Source organism: Apium graveolens, chromosome 1 (genome assembly GCF_009905375.1).
Source record: "Apium graveolens cultivar Ventura chromosome 1, ASM990537v1, whole genome shotgun sequence".
NCBI lineage: Eukaryota > Viridiplantae > Streptophyta > Magnoliopsida > Apiales > Apiaceae > Apium > Apium graveolens.
This window is the reverse complement of record NC_133647.1, coordinates 160286608-160292241: the sequence shown is the minus strand read 5'-3', so window position 1 is coordinate 160292241 and position 5634 is coordinate 160286608. Positions and strand designations below refer to the sequence as shown.

The following is a 5634-nucleotide window of genomic DNA, read 5'->3' as shown; positions in this document are numbered from 1 at the left end:
TTCTGTTATATACTTGTGTTTATAATCGAATTGATTGTAGATACTATATTCAACCCCCTTTTATAGTATCATTGAAGCCTAACATCTTTAAAGCCCAATAAGCTTTATGCTCGAGCTCTACCGGAAAATGACACCCCTTACCATAAACCAGCTGAAATGGCGACATTTCCAATGGAGTCTTATAAGCTGTTCTATACGCCCAAACAGCTTCATCAAGCTTCAAAGACCAATCCTTCCTTGATGGACATACCACTTTATCTAAAATACGCTTTATCTCTCTGTTAGATACCTCCGCTTGACCATTCGTCTGAGGATGATAAGCCGTAGCAATGCGATGATTCACATTATACCTTTTCATCATGGCAGTGAACTTGCGGTTGCAAAAATGCGACCCCTCATCACTGATTATGACTCTTGGAGTTCCAAACCTTGTGAATATCTGCTTGTGAAGAAAATTAAGCACCACTTTCGCGTCGTTCATTGGCAACGCCTTAACTTCAACCCATTTTGACACATAATCAACCGCCAACATGATATACTGATTCTTACAAGATGAGACAAATGGCCCCATGAAGTCAATTCCCCAAACATCGAAGACCTCAACCTCGAGAAGCACATTCAGAGGCATCTCATCCCTCTTGGACATATTACCCACACGTTGAAATCGATCATATTTCAAAACAAACTGATGAGCATCTTTAAACAATGTTGGCCAAAAGAAACCTGCTTGAAGAACATGAGTTGTTGTCTTTTCTCCACCATAAAGTCCTCCATAAGCCATTAAGTGGCAATCTCGCAAGATCCCCCATGTTTCGCTGTAAGGAATACATCTCCTGATGATTTGGTCAGCTCTTTGGCGAAAAATGAATGGCTCATCCCACATATACCACTTCACTTCATGTAGAAACTTCTTCCTTTGAGCATAAGATAAGTCGGGAGGCATGATGTTACTCACAAGGTAGTTCACAATGTCTGCAAACCACGGCTCTTCTTCTTGCACTCCAAAAAGATACTCATCGTGAAAAGACTCATTTATCAATGTCTTTTCCAATGAAGTAGCATTAGGATTCTCTAATCGCGAGAGATGATCAGCAACTTGATTTTCAGTTCCTTTTCTGTCCTTGATCTCTAGTTCAAATTCTTGGGGCAAAAGAACCAATCGAATTAATCTAGGCTTAGAGTCCTTCTTCGAGACAAGATATCGAATGGCGGCGTGATCCGTAAAAACTGTCACCTTAGTCCCAAGTAGATAAGATCGAAATTTCTTAAAACCATAGATAATAGCTAAAAGTTCTTTCTCCGTAGTAGTATAATTCAGTTGAGCACCGTTGAGAGTCTTACTGGCATAGTAAATCACATGAAATATGTTCTTCCTCCGCGCAAGAACTGCTCCAACTGCATAATCACTTGCATCGCACATCATCTCAAAAGGCTCATTCCAATCAGGTGCAGTTATGACCAGTGACGTAATTAGACTCTTCTTCAATGTCTCAAAAGTTGCAAGGCACTCGTCATCAAATTTAAAAGGAACATCTTTCTCTAATAAACTGCACAATGGCTTTGAAATTTTTGAGAAGTCCTTAATGAAATGCCTGTAGAAACCCGCGTGACCAAGAAAACTGTGAATTCCCTTGACAAAAATAGGTGGGGGAAGATTCTCAGTGACCCCTACCTTGGTCTTATCCACCTCAAGACCCTTACTAGAAACCTTGTGCCCGGGAATTATGCCTTGACGCACCATGAAGTGACATTTCTCCCAATTGAGAACCAGATTGGTCTCAACGCACCTCTTGAGAACATGTCCGAGATTTTGCAAGCATTCATCAAAAGAATCGCCAAAGACTGAGAAGTCGTCCATGAACACTTCCACATTCTGGCCAATCATGTCAGAAAAGATGGCCATCATACATCGATAAAATGTGGCTGGTGCACCACACAGACCAAAAGAAACTCGTCTGAAGGCAAAAGTACCAAATGGACAAGTGAAGGTATCTTTCTCTTGATCTTCTGGAACGATACAAATCTGATTATAACCCGAATACCCATCCAGAAGAAAATAGTACTCATGACCAGCCAACCTGTCAAGCATCTGATCAATGAAGGGTAAGAGAAGGTGATCCTTCCTAGTGGCCTTGTTTAGCTTCCTGTAGTCCATACAGACTCTCCACCCCGTGACTGTTCGTGTAGGGATAAGCTCATTCTTCTCATTTGGTACCACAGTGATACCACCTTTTCCTTTGGCACACATTGAACCGGGCTTACCCATGAACTGTCACGGATAGGATAGATGATCCTTGCATCTAGCCACTTTAGAATTTCCATATTTACTACTTCCTTCATGATTGGATTAAGTCTTCTTTTCTGCTCGACTGTAGGTTTGGTACCTTCTTCTAGTAGAATTTTATGCATGCAGTAAGAAGGGCTGATTCCCTTGATATCTGCTATAGTCCATCCAATTGCTGATTTGAACTCTCTCAGAATTCTCAAAAACTTTTCCTCATCTCTACCTGAAAGGTCAGATGCAATAATAACAGGCAGAGTAGATGTATCACCAAAAAAAGTATACCTCAAATGTTCAGGCAAAGGCTTAAGCTCAAGAGTGGGAGCTTCCTCAATAGAAGGCTTGAGGCGTTTAGGATCTTTGTTCAATTCCTCCATTCTAAGAGATTCAAAAGGCATATCAATCTTCCTTTTCCAGGGATAAGCATTCAAATATTGCAATTGCTCATCACCTTCGTCATTTTCACTATCTAAATTTCCCAACAAGGTTTTTTCTAAGGCATTAAACCTTAGCAATTGATCAAGTTCCGATGTGACCACCGAATCGACCAACTCGACTTTTAAGCACTCCTCATTATCAGTAGGAAATTTCATAACATTGAACACATTGAAAGTTACATCTTGATCCAACACTCGCATTATAAGCTCACCCTTCTGCACATCAATCAAGGTTCGGCCAGTTGCCAAGAAAGGCCTCCCCAAGATTATGGGAATCTTCTTATCTTCCTCGAAATCAAGAATGATGAAATTAGCAGGGAAGATGAGTTTATCCACCTTGACCAAGACATCCTCCACAATACCTCTCGGATATGTAATAGAACGGTTGGCCAATTGCGAGGTCATGTAAGTTGGTTTGGGATCAGGTAAGTCCAATTGCTTGAAGATTGACAAAGGCATCAGATTGATGCTAGCTCCCAAGTCACACAAGCATCTGTCGAAAGATACTTTTCCAATGGTAGATATTTAAGCTTCGGAGGCAACTTCTGTTGTAGCATAGCACTGCATTCCTCCGTGAGAGCGACAGTCTCTAAATCATCTAGCTTCACTTTCTGAGAGAGAATACCTTTCATAAACTTTGCATAACTAGGCATCTGCTCGAGAGCCTCAGCGAAAGGTATGTTGATATGAAGTTTCTTGAACACCTCCAGAAAATTCTCGAATTGTTTGTCCAACTTTTTCTTCTGCACCTCTTAGAAAAAGGCGGTGGAGGATAGATCTGTTTCTCCCCTGTATTACCCTCAGGCAGAGTGTGCTCGACAATATTCTTCCTTGGTTCCACTTCTTTATCCTGCTGCTCTACTTCTTTCTCAGCTCCAGCTTTTTCAGTCAACTCTTTAGTTTGATGGGGATTACTACCCTTCCAGACCTCAAAGTGATTGCCTTTACCTGCTCTTTAGCTTCCTTCTACCCTGGCACTTCAGTGTCACTAGGTAGTGTACCAGGTTGACGATTTAGCAAGGCATCGGTAATATGCCCAATTTGATTTTCCAAGGTCTTGATAAAAGTAGATTGGCTCTTGCACATAAGCTTCAACTCCTCTAATTCAGATTTTTCATTAGCTTTCTGTAGCTGGAGTTGTTGTTTTGGTGCATACTGCGGTTCCTGAAAGCCAGGGGGTTGTACTGCTTAGCTGGATACTATTGATAAGGCTGTTGAACCGCATTCTGAGCATTGCTCCAACTGAAATTAGGATGATTTTGGTTATTTGGATGATAGGTGGCTGGCACAGGTTGCTGCGATCGCTGGAAGTTGCTCACAAACTGAGCTGATTCATTAGAAATTGTGCACTGATCAGTCTCATGGGCACCAGCACAAAGCTCACATACACTAGTGATTTGATTAACTCCATAGTTAGCCGAAGTGTCCACCTTCATTATCAACGCCTTAAGTTGGGCAGCAATAGCAGTTGCTGCATCCAACTCCAGAATTCCTGCAACTTTTCCCTGAGTCAACCTCTGGGTAGGATTTTGGTCCTCATTAGCAGCCATCAGTTCAATAAGTTCATAAGCTTCATCGTAGCTTTTAGCCCACAAGGCTCCTTCTGATGCTGCATCAAGCATGGGCCTAGAACTAGGGCACAATCCATTGTAGAAACAGTTGATAATCATCCAATCAGGCATGCCATGGTGTGGGCACTTCCTTAGCATCTCCTTATATCGATCCCAAGCCTCACACGGAGCTTCTCCAGTTTGTTGCGCAAACTGGGTAAGAGCATTCCTGATTGCTGCAGTCTTCGCCATGGGAAAAAATTTAATGAGAAACTTTTGAGCAAGATCTTCCCAAGTTATGATAGACCCTGCCGGTAGAGAGTGTAACCAGCACTTAGCTTTGTCCCTCAAAGAGAATGGGAAGAGTCGCAGCTTGATAGCATCTTCAGTCACACAATTGAACTTGAAAGTGTCGCAAATCTCTATGAAATCCCTGATGTGCATATTGGGGTCTTCGATAGGAGAACCCCCAAACTGAACTGAGTTCTGTATCATCTGGATCGTGCTTGACTTGATCTCAAAAGTGTTAGCCGGGATGGCTGGTCTAATGATGCTAGACTGAATGTCATTAATCTTAGGCTTAGAATAGTCCATCAAAGCCTTCGGATTCTCTTCTTGATCACCCATAGTTACTACAATTGGCTCTTCAACTTTCTCTTCTTCTTCTACCTTCTTTTCTTCCTCAAAAACTTCCCTACGAATTACCACAAGTTCTTCCTCGGCTTTATCCAGTGTTCTCTTGCGAGTACGCGAACGTGTATGCATACACCCTCACTAGATCACCTGAAATAAAACAAAGAAACAAATAAGTAACAATGTTCGAGTCAATGAACTTTAACGACCACTGATAGAAAGCACATAAACTAGTAACACTGCAGTCCCCGACAGCGGTGCCAAAAAGTTGTTAGTCGCTAAACACGCGTTAATATTACACGCAAGTATACGAATTCGCAAGTAGTATAGAATCTTTTCTAGTTCATTCCCACAGAGACTGTATTGGTTAACTATCTAAATTATGCACCTACGCAACAATGTATGGTTATTATTCAATGATAAGACGATAACAAAGTGAGGATGTTTATAACTAAGAATTACGCTAACTATTATAACTAAGAGAGTAAAATAGACTGAGTTAATATATATATGACAAGCATGGGATTATAACTTCATTAGGTACTTCATTCAATAGCCTTATTATTCTCAACCTTAGCATGTAATGTTGATGACACTAATCAGACAACACGAAACTGATAAATGCCAACTTTCGTTGCACAAGTACCATTCTACCAGATATCCACAAAAGAGATAGAAACTGAATAGGCACCAATTATATTAAGACCCTATATGTCTATAGAATTTGATAACA

General features: G+C 41.1%; 1 non-coding gene across 1 annotated transcript; it reads left to right on the top strand.

Moving 5' to 3' along the window:
- The first annotated feature begins 4398 nt into the window (after nucleotides 1–4398).
- LOC141682692 (small nucleolar RNA R71) lies at nucleotides 4399–4505 on the top strand. Its single transcript, XR_012559917.1, has one exon. It is a non-coding gene; the product is annotated as a small nucleolar RNA R71 (small nucleolar RNA).
- Nucleotides 4506–5634: the final 1129 nt, after the last annotated feature.